At 36.7% G+C, this 20,675-nt stretch overlaps 1 long non-coding RNA gene across 2 annotated transcripts; it reads right to left on the bottom strand.

Moving 5' to 3' along the window:
• Positions 1 to 1,012: 1,012 nt before the first annotated feature.
• On the bottom strand, positions 1,013 to 5,430 carry LOC120099602 (uncharacterized). 2 transcript variants are annotated; one of them, NR_190813.1, is made up of 4 exons: positions 5,261 to 5,430; positions 2,977 to 3,166; positions 2,131 to 2,340; positions 1,013 to 1,190 (listed from the first exon to the last, which is right to left on the bottom strand). It is a non-coding gene; the product is annotated as an uncharacterized LOC120099602 (long non-coding RNA). The 2 variants fall into 2 exon arrangements; NR_190814.1 differs by having other exon boundaries at positions 5,302 to 5,430.
• Between the last annotated feature and the right edge of the window lie 15,245 nt (positions 5,431 to 20,675).

Genomic DNA, 20,675 nt, shown 5'->3' with positions numbered 1-20,675 from the left:
TTAGCCATGCCTGCTTACCCTGCTTACCTGGTGCCCAGGTGTGAAGAGGAGACTTTGTTCTCAACCAGGGATAAAGTCACGGTGGACCCACATCTTAGCCTTGCTCACTGTTTCCCATTTCCTCCAACGTAAGCAGATTCCTCCAAAAGGAATTTGGAGGTGCCCATGTCCATAGTATACCTAGCTTAAGGTCTGAAGCTATGAGCCCAGTCAACAAGAAAAATCTTCATAACCAAGAAAAGTAAAACTTTTCTATCTTTCAGTGCTGAGGGAATGGCAGCTGTGATGGTGACTTCTTTATTGTAAGTACTTCTTGAGACAGGGGGGGGGGAAAGAGCATTGGAGGAGGATAAGTCTTGATTTATTTAGGGTTGCAGTATAATGATAATAATAATAATAATATTAATATTAATAATTTGTTTTTATTTATTATTATTATTTTAATTATTATTATTATTATAATCAAATGTACTCTAGGCTGGTAAGTTTATTCAGCATTTAAGAGCACTGACAGTTTTTCCAGACGTCCTGAGTGCAATTCTCAGTAAACACATTGTGGCATACAACCGTCTATAATGGCATCTGATGCCTTCTTCTGGTGTGTGTGACAGCTACAATATTCTCATATTAAGCAAATAAAATAAATATTTAAAATAAATAAATAAAAAATAAATAAATAAAACTTTACCTATCTAAGTCTAAATTACTGTGCTACTGTTGCTGACAAGCTTTTTTTGTTCCTTGGAGGACAGGAAAAACATTCTGTCTTTTTAAATCCATGATGAGAGCTCACAAACTACTTGCCATATCCAAGACTGCTATTCAAACCAAAGCTTCTGCTATTCTGAGTAATGAAATAGCTTCCTATGACACTCCTATCCTGTCTTCATTTTCTACCACTGAGAGCCACATGATAAAATTCAATTATGCATGGGGACATTGAAGATGCTTTTTCTTGTGATGTGAGAAAACTAGGGTTAGCAGAGCAGGGTCAAGACAGTCAACAAAGAACTGGGCATAATGGCTATCTTTTGTTCAAATCCTGTTGGTACAAGCGCTCAGTATATCTGAGAGTTTACCCAACTCAAAGGTCATCTTCTTGAGTTCATTAGTAAGTTTCTACAAATTCTAAATCAGCTGTACTAGCTCACTGATGGTGGAAAGTTGGGATGATGTCTTCCCAGCAGATCCTGTAGATAAACACAAAGGAATATGCATAGTAATGGCCCAGACAAAGGAGAGAAAATGCTAGTCCCCCAATGAAGCATGACGAAAGGGGAAATCTACAGACACTTGGAAGCACTGAAAGAGGAGGAAAGCTCTCTTCAAGCTGGACCTATTAGCTATTTTCTTTCTCCCAACAATGATCGCTAGACATATGCCTCACTCCCTTCTGCAGTCCCTCTGCCACTTTACAACAAAATATTGCCAAGGCATGAAGAATGGAGGACATTTTCAGTTCGTATCTGATGGGATGCAGGTAAGTCCTGGAGTCCGTAGTGTTTAGGACCACCAAGCCTTAATCATGTATGTTCAAACAAAGAGTCAGAGACCTTGATGCATGTCCAGGGGAGTAGCCCTTGTCATAAAATTCCAATGGCATGTCCACAAATCCTCTGAAGATAAAATGCAATACTCTACCCTGAGAGTCAAAGCTTTTATCCATGTGGCTATTATTGAAGAGAAAGACACATTCCCAGATAGAGCATGAAAGAATATGCCTTGTGTATATGAAGATAAAAAATATTTTTTGAACCTAGAAGCAAGGTATGAAGCACTGACTGCAAATTCTTGTAACTAAGAAAGAAGCCTGGAGCCAGTTGTGTTATTGAGGCTTCATACAGCTTGGTCTTTACCTGTGAGAGACATTAGATTTCTATGAGCAAATCCTTACATGGAAAATGTAGCTATGGTGGCCAGTAAATCAAACACAGAATGTTGCTCTCTGTCTGCCTCTCATTACTCTGATCTCCCATGTCTCAAGAGGCTGATTGGTCTTCCACATATCCTGGACATAAGGTCCAGCAGCACACAAGGGACAGCACCTATCTTCAAAAGTACTTCATCTGAGCCTACCCTTCCTTGTGGATGGTACTCAGTAAGTGAACAGACAGGTTAGACTTTGCTTACCTGTGTGTCAAAGTTCAGACATAAGACTCCCACTCTGTGATTGTCAATACTTCCATGTTTCCATTGGGAAGGCAGTGTCACAATGTCCATCTACTGCCTTCTCATTCCTTTCACATGTGTCATGTGACAGAGTTGACAACCTCCTCATGAAAATACCCAGTGCCACATGATGCAAGTTGGATTCAGAGCCCTCATTTCTGGCCATGGAAGCTAAGAGAAAAATGTCAAAGTTCACAATGATAATGTAGACATGCCAGGACATTTCCTCCAAGTTTTAGTGTCAAGTGTATTCTCTTATAGCAGATAACGCTACTCTTCCTAGAAGGCCACGTTGTGGTAGAACATTTGGATTCTGCCCCATCATAGTTTGCAGATTTCTTACAAATACTCTTTTCCATGACAAGGTTTATGTAATCTTGCATGCAAACTAACCATTTAAGCACACAAACAGAAACACAGACACATACACACACACACACACACACACACACACACACACACAAGAGTTGGTATAATAGAGATGTCCTTATTGAAGAAAAGTTAGAAAAGTTAGGTCAGTTAATCTAGAACGAAGTGTTGCACTGAAATTTATTACGCTATGGAGGAGGATGGGAAAAAATTGTGAGTAGTGCTTTTCCCCACAACTTGGCCACATGGACAATGAAGTTTCACACAATAGATCTGCATGATCAAAGCCAAAGACCAGGAACATACACAGTCAATTGAATGTAAATAGCGTATCCCTCTGATCTCTAATAGAAGAGTTCAGGTATTTCTCACACTTCTCCTGCATAATATTTCATTGCACTCCAATGCTAGCACACTGAATGATATTCAAAAACATACCTGACAGGTGATCTTTTGACCTAGCTTCATATAGAGATGAAAGAAGAATGTGAGCATTTCCAGAGCTCTGTTGAGCAGGGGGTGCTGCTTTCCTCTGGATCATTAACAATGCTTCAGAAATCCAGGAGACAGCCTCCTCAGGCATATTCACAGCTGCACAGTGTGTATCTTGGCTTCAGAACACCACAGCCTATAGTTACAAAAGCAAGGATGGAAAATTCAAATTCCATAAGCATACATTTACTGGGACAATGCCCAGAATCAATGATAGATCTCTCTAGATCCATGACTATAGGTAGACATGACTTGTAGGAAAAGAACATGGTTGTTTTGTTTCCCCAATTACTGTTCAGGACAAGTATGGAATTCAGGATGAGCCAGTCCCCATACTAGTTCACTAACTGAGAGTTCTTCACTGTATTAGAAAACTGCCTGCCAAAAAACCCTGTCATTGGGACAAAACAGCAACCAACAGATTGGGAAAAGGTCTATATCTATCCTACAGCTGATAGAGTGCTATAATACAATACATACAAAGAACTCAAGAATTTAGAGTTCAGAGACACAAATAACCTTATTAAAATTGTGGTCCAGAACTAAACAAAGATTTCTCAACTGAGGAAAATCAAGTTTCTGAGAAACAACTAACAAAATGTTCAACATTCTTAGTCATCAAGGAAATGTAAATGAAATCAACCCTGAGATTCCACCTAACAAAAGTCAGAATGGCTGAAATAAAAAAAAAAAAAAAAACTGAGGAGACAGCAGATGCTGAAAAGGATGTGGCGTAACAGGAACACTCCTTCTTTTTTGGTGGGATTACAAACTGGTACAACCATTCTGGAAATCAGTCTGCAGTTTCCTCAGAAAATTGGAGATTGCACTATCTGAGGACTCAGCCATACCTCTCCTGAGCATATATGGAGAAGATGCTCCAACATTCAACAAAGACACATGCTCAATTATGTTCATATCAGCCTTATTTATAATATGCATAAGCTGGGAAGAAACCAGATGACATTTATGGGGAATGGATACAGAAAATGGGGTACATATACACAATTGGGTACTACTCAGCTCTCAAAAACAATGATTTCGAGTAATTCATAGACAAATGGATGGAACAAGAAAATATCATCCTGAGTGAGGCAACTCAATCACAGAAAAAGACACATAGGATGCAATCACCAACAGTGAATATTGGCCCAAAAGCTCAAATGACACAGGATGCATACATGTATGTATGTATAGAAGCCAACAAAACTAGATAAGATTGATGAAGCTAAGAAGAGCCTGTTGAGAGGAACCAGCTATAGATCTATCCTGACAGACACAACTAGACCATGTCATATACAGAGGTGAATGCTAGCAGCAAACCACTGAACTGAAAACAGATCTCTTGGTGGAATTTGAGAATGGATTACAAGAGCTTAAGGGGTTTTCAACCCCTTAAGAAAAACAGTACAAACAAACCAAAGCTTTCGTGTACTAAGGGAATGCTCAAAGACGATACATGGACAGACATATGTCTCCAACTGCGTGTGTGACAGAGAAGAGCCTTGTTGGGCACCAGTGGAAGGAGAAGCACTTGGTGCTGCATTGGTTTGACTTTCAGTGCCTGGAATGTCAAGAGGCAGTAAGGGGTGTTATCAAAGAAGGGGAGGGAGATCAGATAAGGCACTTATGGAAAAGAAACTGGGAAATGAAATAATACTTGAAATGTAAATATAGAAATATCCAAGTAAAAAAGCAAAAAAAAAATCCTAAGAAATAAAAAAAAAATTAAAGAAAAAAAAAAAAAAGAAAGAAAGAAACCTGCTAGCTAATCACACCTCTTGACTCAGAAATCTAAAGGGTCACTGTCAGGAAATGGTAGTCAGAGTAATACTAGGGAAAGACTGAGATGATGAAGTCTCAACTAGCAGTAGTTCTCTCTCCTAGATATCAGTCTCAGACACAAACTGCACTATAGCAATCCAAAGCATGGAGGAATTTTCTCTGAGCTGAGGGTATAATACTTGTCTTTCCCTTCTTCCATAGGACCTTTTTCTTCTGGGCAAAAAGAATAAAGCCAAGAACTCTCAGGAAAACAACTGTGCCCTACCAACAACTGGCTTAGGAATGAAGAAATAGATGCTATACAACTTCTGACTTCCAGGAACCATAACATGCAGGGATGTACAGATAAATCTGTGAGGCTCCCTGCTCCTGATTCTCAAATGTGGACGTATCAGATCAACGCTGTCTCTTCAATGAACCCACTCAACCCCTACACAGGACTCACCGAGACCACCCATGGACCACATAATTATTCCTGTTTTATACCAAGACAGAAGGCCAGCTTCGTTCTCCACATCTCAGATCTCTTCATCCTATTTGTTCTCCCTCCCAAATGGCTGTTTATTTTGAATGCAGGCCAATTAGGAAAACCCTGGAGTTAGTGAAGGAATATCTGAGAGGCAGTTGCTGTCACAACAACACTTGTGACATCACAGAAGAAGCTAGGGCTCTCCAGGATACAAGAGATTTTTCAGGGCAGGCTAATGATGATGTCACTGAGAATTGCCATGGCCGAACTGCTGAAAAGCTTTCCTTATATTTACCTGATTTGAGGGTGCCCTTTCCAGGAGTATCTCCTGTGACACAGTGGAAACCTTTAAGTACTCCATCTCTCTAAAGCTAGAGACTTGTCTTTGCTTCATTAGTGGTTGCCTGCTCTGAATGGAGAAAGTTGGTTGGGGGCTTGGCATGGGTAGAAAAGTTCTAGAAAGATGGAGTGGAGGAGATTCTTCTGGATAACAATTTTACTCCCAGGCCAATTCCTGTGACATCCAGTTCAATTTCATAGGTTTTCTCTGTTTCCTAAAGGCCAGTATTTTCCCTACAGAACTGTAGTTGAATGAATATTGTATTTCCGTGTCTTATTATGCATTCCTTGATAGGGTTTTATAAATATTCGTGAATGTGTACTCAAAAATTTTGCGTTCCAATTCAGTTTTCTGCATTGATTTTGGCAACAAAGGTAGCCCAGCTATGGAGTGAATATAACAGTGTAAATATTGGATACCTACTTCAAATTATAAAATTTTAAATCCTTATTTTACTGAATAATTATGAGACATCAGTAAAGCAAAGGAGAACATCGAATATAGAATGCAGTTCTGTAGTCCAATTAGATATCAGTTCTCTAATATCTATCTTCCTGTGTACCCAGGGTCAGACCTGACAGTGTTGGATGTTTTACCATGGTTCTTTCTTCAGGCCAAACATAAGATTCGGGAGGATAGGCAGGGGGAAGAATGGCTTGAGGTCCAGGGAAACCTCAAATACAAAAGTTTCATAAGAACAGGAGAGAGTCTATTTGGCATTGTCATTTGTGGATTCTTGACCTAGTTGGGCAGAATTAATTTTCGAATTCCACCTAACCACATAGCTGTAGGAGTGGAAAAAATCATCACATAGTTCCTGTATCGTGCAGTTTCACTTGGCCCAAACAATGGTATATTTTTATTGGATTTAGAGGTTTACTGCCTTTCTCTTATAGGACAAAAAATAGATTTTATGGAAACTGTAGGGTCAGGATTTAAAGAATGAAATGGATGAACAGTCCTAACAACTGCTAATCTCTGAGCATTAGAAGAAATGTTGGGTTTATTCTAAACATACTATGATATGGATGAATCCCTCCCTCATTGAATTCAGCAGGCCCAATTAAAAAAAGCCTTTCCATACTTCCTTGGACTCTACTGAGAGTTTTCAGAGTGCTTCCTTTAATGTCTTGTTCATTGGTTCCACTTGCCCAGAATTCTGAGTTACATGTGCTCAACAAAGCTTGCACACAATATATAATACTTTGACTACCAGTTCAGAGGTTTTGGCTATAAAAGCTGGGCTAGTCCATGACAGCATTCATAGTAAGAGGGAACATTAAGGGAAAAGTTCCTAGCAGAGCTTTTGACTTTCTCTTTCAGCAAATTCTGTCTGATGTAGAAGCTTCTACTCACCCAGAAAACGTATAAATAAAAACAAGCATGTACTTTTATCCTATCCTAGCAGTGTATATGTCAGTAAAATCAGGTTACCATAATTCATCACAGTGTTGTCCACTCATATGGAATTCTTCCATCAAGTAAACTCTGCCTTGTATTTATGTAATTATAAACCTGACATCTGGCTTAGAAATCTCCTGGCATGCTGATCAATGTAGGTAGGTATAACATATATTTGTGCTGGCAATTCATAGAATTCTGTGGACCCAAAACTAAAAGTCTGGTAAAGCTGAAATACCAGAAAACTTCCAATTGTTTCTGGAAGAATTATCTTTCCTTCTTTTGTTCACTACCAACATTTGGCTTCAAGGTAGCCATTTGTTTCTTTTGCATAATCACATCATATTTATACCATGAAGTCTCAGGGAGGTATGTCACCAGAAGGTCAGTAGGATCACTGGTCTTATGGACACTTGTTGGGCATCCAGGTCAGTGATCTTGTTACCTTAATCTCAAGGCATTAATGCCTTTGAAGTCTGTAGCACTGGAGCAAGGCAAATCGTAGGGGAATCCATATATCCTCTTGGAGAGCCAAGACTTTTTCTATATATTCTTAATGTCCTTTCCTCAGCAACGAGGACAACTTCTGTCTGTGTATTATATCATAGACATGTGGAGTATCCAAAGTATAATGTCTGTCCATGTACAAGATGACAGATTTCCCTTTTCTCCATTTGACCTCCTGAGTCAGAGTGATGAATCAGTTCTCTTCTCTGGACCTAGGTACCTGGCTCTAAGGATTCTGAAAAAAATAATTTCAATAACAGTAACTCTTGAAGCTCCTCAGTAGCTTGCTCCATGTTTAATGAAAATACTCCCAATTGTGTTAACTATTGCAATCGTGTCTTTCATGATAAAGGGTTTGGCGGTAGTTCATTAGGTCTGTCCAGATAAATTGGACCATTGTTGTTACCTCAGGACAGTCAGTGATGAGTATCTGTGGGTCTACAGCACACAACATTGTAACAGAATTCATGTCAAGTGGGTTTTTCCAACTACATTCTAGGATGGTGAAGGAATAGTATCTGTTAGTGTGCAACAGGGACATATAGAAGCCAGGTTCTCAAGAATATCATATGGACGGAATAGGGAGGGAAAGTTTAGAACAGAGGCAGAAAGATAACCCATTCAGAGCCTGCCCCACATGTGGCCCATAAATGTACAGCCTCCAAACTAGATAAGATAGATGAAGCAAAGAAGTGCAGGTTGACAGGAGCCGGATGTAGATCTCCCCTGAGAGACACAGCCAGAATACGGCAAATACAGAGGTGAATGGCAGTAGGAAACCACTGAACTGAGAACAGGACCCCCGTTGAAGTAATCAGAGAAAGAACTGGAAGAACTTGTAGGGGCTTGAGACCCCATAGGAAAAACAATGCCAAGCAACAAGAGCTTCCAGGGACTAAGCCACTACCTAAAGACTATACATGGACTGACTCTGGACTCTGATCTCATAGGTAGCATTGAATATCCTAGTAAGATCACCAATGGAAGGGGAAGCCCTTGGTCCTGCTAAGAGTGAACCCCCAGTGAATGTGATTTTTGTGGGGAGGAAGGTAATCAGGGGAGGATGGGGCAGGGAACAACCACATAGAAGGGGAGGTAGAGAGGTTAAGGTGATGTTCGCCGGGAAACTGGGAAAGGGAATAACATTTGAAATGTAAATAAGAAATACTCAATTTAATGAAGATGGAGAAAAAAATGAAAAGATATGTATAGTCCAATATGAATATATGAGTACAATTTTAGTTGGCATATGCTGAAAATGAAGTTTTTTCTTATTCTTCTTCTTATTCGTATTATTATTATTAATCTTAAGAGCCCAAGATTTAGGTCTCTACAAATTACTCTATTGTCAATAATTATATGTATAAACAGATATGGAATATAATAAAGAGCTTACATAACTTATAATTGTATTTTAGAAGAAAGCGGCAGTGAGCAGTTAATTCCATTATTTTGATAAAATAATATAATTTATTTGTTCATTAAAAAAAGGAAGCAAAAGCCATGTCAAATGTCACTTTTATGTTTTGCTGCCTTGGGATCTCAATGAAGAATTCTAAGCTATCTCTCTTGTTAGCTCACTAACAAGCTTCTAGCCTTAACGATAATGTACTAAACTTATGAATTGTAAGCCAGAACTAAATAAGTATTTCTCATTATAAGAGTTGCAATAAGCCCTGTGTATCTTTCCAGCAATCGAACCCTAACTAAGAAAGATAATATAAAAAAAAAAAATAAAACTTCACATCTTTGAAGAAGAACCTGAAGAAAATATTAGAAGATTGAAAGACGCCCTTTGATTATATTACCAGCAAGATTAATACAGTACAAACAGCAATACTACTTAAAAGAATCTACAGATTTAATGAAATTCGCAAAGAAATATCAACAAAATTCTTTACAGACGTTAAAAGAACAATATGCAATTTCATATGGAAAAGCATTACGTCCAAAATAGCTCAAACGATTCAGTACAATAAAAAAAAATCAACCCTATTACAATCCCTGATTTCAAGATTGTTACAGAGCTGTAATAATAAGAGTTAGATGCAGATGTGTACCCAACCAAAGATCAGAAGCTTCTGACCCCTCTGGTTGAATTTGGGAAAGGATAGAAGTAGTTTAGGAGGAAAGCAACCCTGTAGGAAGAAGAGCAGTCCCAATTAAGCTGGACCCCGAGATCTCTCAGACACTGGATGACCAACCAGGCAGCATACACCAGCTGATATGAGGCCGCCAACACATATACAGCACAGGAATCCGAGGTCTGAGTTCAATCAGAGAAGATGCACCTAACCCTCAAGAGACTGGAGGACACAGGAAATTTAGAGATCACTTGGGATGAATGGGGTGGGGACATCTTCCTGTAGGCAGGGAGGGTAGGGAGGATGTATGGTACAGTCAGAGGGTGTACTGGGAGGGGAAGTAAAATCTGGAATGTAAAAATAATTAAATAAAAATTTTTAAAAAGGCACATGGCATGAGCATTAATGCATAGAGTTTGATCAATGAAGTCCAGTGTAAGACCCAGACATAAATCTACACACTTATAAACACATTATTTTTGATGAAGAATCTAGAATTAAACCTTGGAAAAAGAACACCTTTTCAAAAATATTTATATTCTAACTGGATTTCTACATGTATAAAAATGGAAATAGAACTGTATCTATCATCCTGTGCAAAACTGAAGTCCAAGTTGTTGAAAAAGCTCAACATAAAACCTGACATACTGAACCTATTAGAAAAGTGGGAAAAAGTCTTGAATGCATTAGCACAGGAGAGAATTTCCTGAATAGAAGACCAATAATCCTGCAATATGATCAATAATTAAAAAGAAATATTGCCTCATGAAAATGAAAAGCTTCCATAAGACAAAGAACGCTGTCAGTAGGAGGAAATGGAAATTCATAGAATTGGAAAAGATTTTCACCAACTCCACATCTGACAGAGGGCTAATATCCAAAATATTTATAGAACTTAGGAAACTAGATGTCCATAAAATATTCCAATTACAAAATGGGATGAACATCTAAAAAAACTTTAAAACAACTGAATCCTGAGTTGCTGAGAAACACATAAAGAAACGTTCAATCTCCTTAGCCAAATGAAATGAAATGAAAACTACCATGAAATACTTTTTTTATAACTATCAGAGTGACTAAGATTATTGGTAAAAGTGACAGTTCATGCTATCAGAATGACTAAGAGTAATAACAAAAATGACAGTTCATACTAGTGAGAATGTGGTGCAAGGGGAAACTTCTTGTTGGTTGGAGTGTAAACTTCTACAGCTTCAATGGAAATCAACATAGCAATTTCTCAGAAAGTTGGGTATCAATCTTCTTAAAGACCCAACCATGCTACTCTTGGGCATATAGCCATAGGATGCTCCATTCTACCACAAAGACACCTGTTAAACCATATTCATCATGAATTTACCCATAATAATCATAAACTTGAAACAAGGTGGGTATTACTCAACCAAAAATTATTAAAGTGTGTTAGATTTGTATAATGGAGTATAACTCATCTAATACAAAAATTGGCATTATGACATTTGGAGAAAAAATATATGTAACCAGAAAAAAAAATCTTAAGTCAGATAAACTAGACCTAGAAGGACAATATAGTATGTATTCAACCATACATTTATATTAATTGCTAAGTAAATAATAAATTACTATTCACGGATCTGAAAAGGTTAGATAAAGTAATGGGTTATAGGAATCATGGATCTCCTTGGGCAGGCGAAAATGGACAGATTTGTGGTGAATTAATGGAGTGTGGGGATGAGAATAGTTGGGGTGTTGTTGATGGGGAGTGATGAAGTGAGAGTTAGGTTTAAGAGAATTGGATTTGGATGCATATACAACTGAGGTTTGGAAATCTCACTCAGAGATAACTTCACTGAAGTTGAATCTAGTGAACACTTCATGTTTTGTAGGGAACAAACTCTGAACTGGCCATCTGTTACAGCCAAACAAGGCTTACAGTGGCTAAACTTGACTACAGGGATCTGCAAACCTTGATCATGATAGAACAGAGGGATGTCCTCCATAAACTGACAGCATGGACTCATTTCCAAGCACACCATCTACAAAGTTCCTAAAATGACAAAAGGTCAGGTCATGCAGGTTTTCCTTCATGCTACATTCCTAAATTCTAGTCTCTTTGGTGTAGGGTGATTCTCTGCAGGGTAACAAAACTGACACAAGAGAACCAAATCTGTCACAAATCTTTGAACCACAATTTGTCCTCCCTCAAAGATGTGCCAAGGCAATGTGGTGTCAAATTTCTGAGAATATACTGCCACTTGTTGTTGGAGGAATGAAGAGTACACGTTATGCTGGATGCAGAGGAGGTCAGGGTGCATAAGAATAATCTATTTTTTAAAATATAAAAATATAAAATTAGAAGATCCTAAAATCCTTTAATAATTATATTTTACATTTTTATTGTTAGTAATTAAGAGTTTTTGAGATAATGAAAAATAGTGAAGAGTCTTAATTATCCACCTGCCACATCAGTTATGAATTGAATTTCTAAACCTAGATATTGTAGTTCATACAACATTTTCCTCAAAGCCAAACGTTGGCATGCATTCTTACTCTCTTCTCACATAGAAAGTGTACTTTTAAAGGGCTTCACTTTCCAGCTAAGGAGTCTCTGAAAAACTTTCCTAGGCTACGGCAAGGTTCTTTTATATTCTATACAATTTGAGCATCACTAATCTGCATATCAACTCCTAGACGCAGCATCCATACTGCATATTAATACATAGATTCTCACTGTACCCCTAACCTACAGAATTTTCCTCAAGTCTAATTCCTAATATAAGCATATTTTATAAAATATTGCATACATTTTATATTATATAATTTACATGGGTTGTGATTTACATGCTCAATCTACTGTTATAAAGGCCATCTTGTAGTTAGCTGTCATTATGAGCAAGGTATCTAATTAGTTTAGTTCATGTTTCTTTGCTCAGGGGTGTGTACAAATCACTGGGAACACGAACTTTGAGTTGTTGATCGGTAGGCCTTGTGAGACCCGAGATCTTCACTTGACGATGATGTCAAAGGTTTTTTCCACAGGTTTCATTGTGAGAAATCCTGCCTTACTTTTCTTTGCTAGATACTCTAATATAATATATTCAGAAGAATAGTATCTACTCTAAGAGTTATCAATTTATTTCTAATATTCATTTTAGTTGTTTTATTAGTTACTTTTGCTGAATAACTCTCTTATGCTTATGCATCTTGCATCTATCTGTTGTTTCTTGTTTCTCACAAAAGAACTTGGCATTCGAGACAAATTGTAGTTTTCCCTTTGCACTTTACATTAGAATGAATACAGACTGATCCTTAGAGACAGTATTGATTTATTATTGAAATTTTCTAAGATTTATGAATATCATTAATGTTGCATTCAAGGGTTATTGAATTTAGTGGCATCAGTTTGTGGGTGTTTTCTTTCTGTGTATGTGTCTGCATGCGTGTGAAAACAAAAGGATTAGACATATAATAATTTAATTTTTTAAAAAAAATATCTGGTAGCCTATTAAGAGAGAATATGACAGAGCCTGACAGTAAGCATGAGGGTCCAATGTCAGAACTGAGCCAAATAGATGCAGGGAGAGGATGATGGAAAGTGATGGGAACTCAAAAAAAATTGTTGAGAATTGACTTTCTCAGTTGTCAACTGGTTTTTGAAATTACATTGGCAGAATAACAGAATGGAGATGGGGTATTGAAGGAGACACTTTAATGAATCAACCTACCAAAGTTTTGTAAAGAATTCATCTCAGGTATACATTGAAGATGGAGAAATAGATCACACCCATAATAATATTAGCTGTATTTATAGAACTTTTAAAAGCACAAAGTTGGAGATCATCCAGCATCTTTCCCTAAACTGAACAATAATGATTTGCATTCTCACTCTCTTCTGACAAAGAAAACATTTACTGAATGCGATTTTAGAAGACTTCATTTCCCAACAAAGGATACTGAGTGAGGAGCAGGCCAAAGCAAAGATCAGATTAGTTTACATGTGTTCCATTATACATTCGGACATAGTCACTGTATTTCTATGCCTCTTCACATGTGGGCTTGATTAGTCTAGGTACACTGATAATTGAGGACATTTTCTCATCTTTGACATACTGTTCTTGTGTCTCTTGCCAGAGTATGTTCTGTGCAAGGGCACCTCTCTCACTTATTTTTCTTCATTTCAGGAAGGCATTTGCCCTATGATGTATAGGCACAACACCCCCTCTGTTGTGGGAAGTGCAGTGAGCCATTTCTAAAGAGTGTCACTGTGACTTGGGTTGACAAGCAATCACCTTCTGCTACAGTAAGCCATACCTCAGCTAGCACAGTGCCTTTCCTCTTCTAATGCAATTTCATGTGGGCAATTTATTTTTCTACAAATGGCCAGCACTGTGACTACATTTAATTACTGTTTTTATTGTGTTACTAGGTTCTGGACAATATTTTAGTTTTATAAGGTATGTTTCAGTCTAGTTCTCAGAAAGTCTTTTATGCAACGTATAACATCAGAACCTTCCAAATCCACCAATAAACATGCATTGGGTTAAGGAACTCAATGAGCCTTTTATTATTTTGATCATTCGTACAAAGAATTTCTGTTCCATCTAACTGATACAGACTTGAATTGCACTGTTATTGTGTTGCCCCTACTGCATTGAACCTGGACAAAGGGTTCACAATAGTCCAGTTCTGTAGCAATTCTCAATGTTGCATTTCCAAATACAAAAGTATCCCCATCCCCTCTCCTTGAGTTTCTCACTATCAAATATTCTGTTCTATTCTTCAAATAAAAATTTATCATAGGCCACACATTTACTGAAGTCATCTTGAATATTTCAGCATTTTAAAATATAACCTTTATAGCAAAGAAACAGAGGGGCTGGTGATGTAATCATTTTGTAATTAAGAGAAAACATAGATATATATATATATATACATATATTTATATATAATAAAAAACACGACATAAATATTTCTCACCATGCAACTTAGCTCACCTATGTCCTGAAATGATCACCACTATTTGTATTTTCAAATATTTATTTTTGTTTCTCCACATCTTATACCAGGTTTTTATTTCTGATTATATGGAATCATAAAAGAATGGATTACTCTTTAACTGCCTACAAATATAATAACTTATCTTCTTATATATCACCCTGATCATTTCCAATTTTATGAGGTAAAAAGGAGCATATATGTAAAACTACAATGTCTGCATATAGATGAGAACTTAAGCCTGTTACAAACATAAACTTGTGACATGAACTTACCCTAGTGTGAAAGGCAAAATAAGCTTGACTATCTCCTGTAAACAAAGATGCATCATCATCCTTTCTCTTATGTAGGTGTGACTTATACACACTATTGCTAGATTTATTTTTAATGTAGGGACATAAAAAAAGGTCATTAGTGTCTCAAATTATTATCTTACCTTAACATAAACTAAGTAGATGTTCCTGGAAAAATATACTGATACTTTTTAACTTCACATTATTTCTCTAGTGGTAAATTACTTTGCTCTTAAAACAAATCTTAGAAGGATGTTCAAAATGGCTTTAAGGTAAGAGTAACTGCTGTGTAAGCTTCATGACATCATTGGGTCCATGGACTCTATGCTGGAATGTTGGCCTCTAATCATTACCATCCTTTATCTGATAGAGGGCTAATATTTACCATATACAAAGAACTCAAGAATTATACTCCACAGAATCATATCACCCTATTACAAAGGGATACACATGTAAACAAATAACTTTATTTGACGAATATCCAATGGCTGAGAAATAACTAAAAACATGTTCAACATCATTAATCATCAGGGTATTGCAAATCAAAACAACCTCAAACCAATCAGAATGGCTACCATCAAAAATTCTTTTTACAATAGATGCTGGCCAGGGTGTGGAGAAAAAGGAAGACTCCTCCATTGTTTGTGGGATTGAAATGAGGTACAATATTCCAGAAATCAGTCTGTGAGTTCCTCAGAAATTGGACATAGTACTCCCTGAGGATTGAGTTATACCACTCCTGGGCATATTCCCAAAAGATGCCCCAACATATAGCAGCCTTATCCTTATTCATGAGAGCCAGAAGCTGGAAAGAACCCAGGTATCTTTCACCACAGGAATGGATACAGAAAATGTGGTATATCTGTATAATGGAATACTACTCAACAATCAAAAAATGACTTCATGAAATTCATAGCAAATGAATTGAACTGTAAACTCTGATCACAATTCATAAAAGCAGTAATGTAAGGACAAAAACAAAAAGTATTGAAAGGCATTTTGACAACATGGCAATTTAGTTAAACAGATAGTAGGATCCATTCTATTGCCATCTGAGCCATGGGAAAACTTTTACTGAGTTGATAATACAACGACTGATTTGCCTCCTACAGAAGCAGCTTCAAAGTCAAACAAATAGTAGTTGCATAGTTTCATAAGATTAAGGCATTTGTCTTCAGAGTTCTGTTTTTTGCAATTAGAACAATGACATCTAGTTTCTTCAGTATTCCTCCCGAAGATGTGATTTTGTTCTTTTTATGGTTAAGTAAAGTTCTAGTGTCTATATATTTTATTTATCCAAGTTTGTAACATGGATTTGTGAACAGTGAGAAGATCAAGACACTTAAAGAAGAATCACTGGAATATACAGATAGATTCCTTCACAGACATTTAATATATTTTTGGTCTTACAGTTTCCTGTCCTTATACTTCCCATATATATATATATATATATATATATATATATATATATATATATATATATATATATATATATACACATATATATATGTATATATATGTATATATGTATGTATGTATGTATGTATTCCACAATTCCACCTTTGTATATATATATATATATATATATATATATATATATATATATATAGATGTGGAATCCTCTGTTCCTGTATCTGTTCATCATAAAAGGCATGTTTTCGAACAGGAAGTGACTTTTATGTTCCCTACTCTAGATCAATCTTCAATATTCTTATATTTCATTGCCTACTCTCCTAGTTTATCTTACATCTATGCCTGTCTTCTGAAGAAAATTGCATTCCCAGTCCCCTATTTATGAACTCAGCTGGTAAGAAGAGAGAAGCTAAACAGCTATCCAAGTAGAAGTCCACCAGAAGAGATTGAATTGCAGAGCTTGGGATTAATGTAGAGTGAGACTATAATCTAGGGACTTACTGTTAAAAAAAACCAGCAAATTTAGTAATTAATTTTTTAAAATTTTCATGCCAAACTCTGCCCCCTCCCAAGTCCACTCCTCACATTTTCTCTGCCCTAATCCTCTTCTTTCCTAAGATGATGACACACCTAGGTACTGCCCTTACTCTGACACATCAAGTCTCTTCAGAATTAGTCACATCCTCTCCAACTACAGCCAGATAATGGAACCCTCTCTGGGAACAGACTACTTTGTCAAGCCATAACTTTCAGGACAACACCCACTCCAGTTTTTCCAGAACCCTTTTGAAGACTGATCTACTTGTCTGCTACATATGCACCAGAGACCTAGGTCCACCCTGTGCATGGTCTTTGGTTGGGGGCTCAGCCTCTTAGAGCTCCCAGCGGTCTAGATTAGTTGACACTTTTGGTCTTCCTATGGGGTTCTTGTTGCCTTTTGGGCCTCCAATCTGTCCTCAAGCTCCATCCACTGTTTGGCTGTTGGTGTCTGTATCTGCCTGAGTCAGCTGCTGGGTGGCATCTCTCAGGACAACGTGCTCCTATCTGCAGGTGTAAGACAATAACATTAATAGTGCCATGAGTTGGTGATTGCACATGGGATGGGTCTCAATTTTCACTGACAATTCCTCAGTCCCTGATTTTCTTTTAGACTTGACAAATTTTGCGTGTTTTGTGGGTGTACTTGTGTCTTATCCTTTCACTGGTGGTCCATCCTGGCTACTGGAGTTTGTCTTTTCATGTTCCTTATCACCAATGTGAGTTACAGCTTACCTCACCCCCATTGATTTGTGGGTACCTCCCAATCCCAGGTCTCTTTCTCATCCTGGAGATTTCCCTTACCTCATCTCTGTATGTTCAAGATGTCCTTTCCTTCTCATGACTATCGGGTCATATCTCCTGTCCCTTCCCACAGGTGGTCCATTTTCCTCTCCCTTCCTTCTCCCATCCAGTTCCTAACCTCAATCTCCCTCCAAGACTATTTTATACCCCATTCTAAGTGAGAGTCAAGCATCTGCACTTGGGCCTTTCTTCTTGTTTATCTTCTTTGGATCTATGAGCTTTGTGGATAGTATCCTGTAGTTTATGGATAGTATGAACTTGTAATTGAGCAATTTCAAAAACCCTGAATAATCAATTTTATATTAGTATATCACCATTGAAAATTATAATTCAGTATGACTGACTGTCAACAGGAGCAAATTGAAGTAAAATTCAAGTTAAAACATAGATCAAATCACAGATTTTAACAGTTGATTATCTTAAAATAAAAATAATCTACTACCATATGTAATTATTATCTCACAGGCAATTATTTTAAATGGTACCAGAAATTTGGCAGATGAATGATGTTTTTACCAAATAATTATAAATAATATGACTAAAATTAAATAAGATAAACATATTGTTTTCATTTTGATATCACTTGCTGGCATTTTTTCTCAAACATGATGTATATAGCAATAAACATTATGGTATTTTTTTAATTTAATATTTATTTTATCCTAACATATAAAGCAACAGGTTCCCTTATGTTATTTTTGTAGACATTCAACTCATCCTCCCTTCCTCAGTTCTTCATTCTCACCTGCATGTCCCTCACCACTTACACTATTCAGTCTGCATTATTATTATTCTCATTCATATCTAAGATGTTCTATTTTCTTCCTACCACACTGTTTAAAACCCTACTTTCTAATCTCATGCGACCCATTCCAGTTTAATGAACTCAAATCATCCGTAACTTCACATAAATAAAAGTATATGAAAATGGGATGCTAGGATCTACATGAGAAAGAACATATGGTATTTGCTTTCTGGGTCTTTGTTGCCTTACTAGGTATATTTCCTAGTTACATCTATTTTACAGAAACCATCATAGATTAGTTTTTCTAAGGGTGAATGTAATACCATTGTGTATATTGTCACATTCTTACCATTAACCTATCAATGAACATTCCTTACCATTGTAAATATAACAGCAATAGATTTCTTTGTGAATAACGATGTGAAAACTCAGATACAGAAGTCAAGATTTATTACTGACAAAATAAGAAACATGTTTCTGTGTTTGCTCTTAATGAAATAAAAACTACCAGATATAATGTGAAAAAATAAATAAATCTATTAAAGTAAATGTTTTGTTATATAACAGCTATTAATTCATGGTCCTAGTAATGGCTTAAATCACCAAACCTTGAACAGTAAATAGGAATTTCTAGTGAGTTAGAGGGCTTAGTCACTGGAAGCTCTGGTTGCTTGGCATTGTAGTACATATAAGGTCTCAAGCCCCTTCAAGCTATTCCAGTTCTCTCTCTGATGCCTTCAACGGGGGTCCTATTCTCACTTCAGTGGTTTTCTGCTGGCATTCGCCTCTGTGTTTGCTGTATTCTGGCTGTGACTCTCAGGAATGATCTAGATCCAGCTCCTGTCGGCCTGCACTTCTTTGCTTCATCCATCTTGAGTTTCATTTGTTCTAGGCATCTAGGGTAATTCAAGCATTTGGGCTAATAGCCACTTATCAATGAGTGCTGGGGACAGAACCCTGGGCCTTGTGGTTCTTCAATTAAATCGATCTAAAATATATTCCTTTAAAATTCTCCTAAATACACTTATCATGAAATATTCCACATCACAGTAAATAACTCCAACATATTTTCATTGGCTCAAAACAAGACATTGTCTTTCTTTTCTTCCTGCCCTCCCCATAATCAGGCTACTACCAAACACATAAATTTCCAACATAGTTCTCTGAATGAATCTTTTTCATTGTCTCTGACACTACTTCCAAGTTGACTTCAAAAACATCCTTCAAATCATTTTCTGTATCATTTCATAATACATAAGTAACCAGAGTCCCTTCCTATAAACATAGTGAGTAAAACAAACTTATTTAAAACTACTAAATGATTTCTAAGACATTTTCCATAAATAAAAATTTATATCTCTTATATTGTTTCTGTAAGCCCATATGTTTTATTTGCCTAAGCTTCAGCTTTATTTGGACTGCTCTTCTATCTCTTAATTAATACAAACTACACTCATATTTACTTTTTGGATATTTCAAGGTCTTCATCCTTTTATCGACCTTATATTTACTGTGATTTTTCCCAAAATATAGTTCAATTATTTCTCATCTAATTTAACTTAAATGTTACTTCCTTAGGACAAACTCCATGATGTTATTTCTAAAATAGATTCTTCAATTACTTGCATACTATCAACTTTAACACACTGATTTATGCACTCATTTCTCTCTTTTTTCTTGTACTATAATGCAATTTTTACAAAAGAAATTCATAATACTTTTTATTCATTCCTAATCTATACCACTATTATGGACCTGGGACATTAATAGAGACTTATTTTTCATTACATGATTCAGTAATTTGTAAAAAAATAACTTTATATTATTCTTCGTTTTAATGAATATGCACTCCATGCATTGGGTACTACATGTAGTAATTATGTGAGTTCTTCAATATATTACTATTCAGTGATCTAGTTGACATTGCTTAAACATTTTAATTTGTCACAGATAGTCTATTTTAGCACAACACAACACTTTGTTCACTGAGCAATTATCTTAGCTGGGAATACATTTGACATGAAAGAATGAGATACCTAAATTTAATTCACAGCACTCATGTAAAAATGTCAGGTGCCATATGTTTTTTGTCCCTTCTCTGAAGAGACAGAGAGATGATGATTCCTAGGAGCTAACTGGTCAGGGAGTCAAATTTCTTTTGTGGGCCGTTCCAGTGAAAAATTAAAAACCAAGATGACCCTGAGTTGTGTTCCCAGAGCTGAACCTGTACCTCAGCTCTCTGTCCCCAGATCCCATGAGGAAATAGATGGATTTCCAGGAGTGCTGACATGATCAA

Source organism: Rattus norvegicus, chromosome Y, assembly GCF_021556685.1.
Source record: "Rattus norvegicus strain SHRSP/BbbUtx chromosome Y, alternate assembly SHRSP_T2T, whole genome shotgun sequence".
NCBI lineage: Eukaryota > Metazoa > Chordata > Mammalia > Rodentia > Muridae > Rattus > Rattus norvegicus.
The sequence above is the reverse complement of the archived record's forward strand: the minus strand, read 5'-3'. Positions and strand labels throughout refer to the sequence as shown.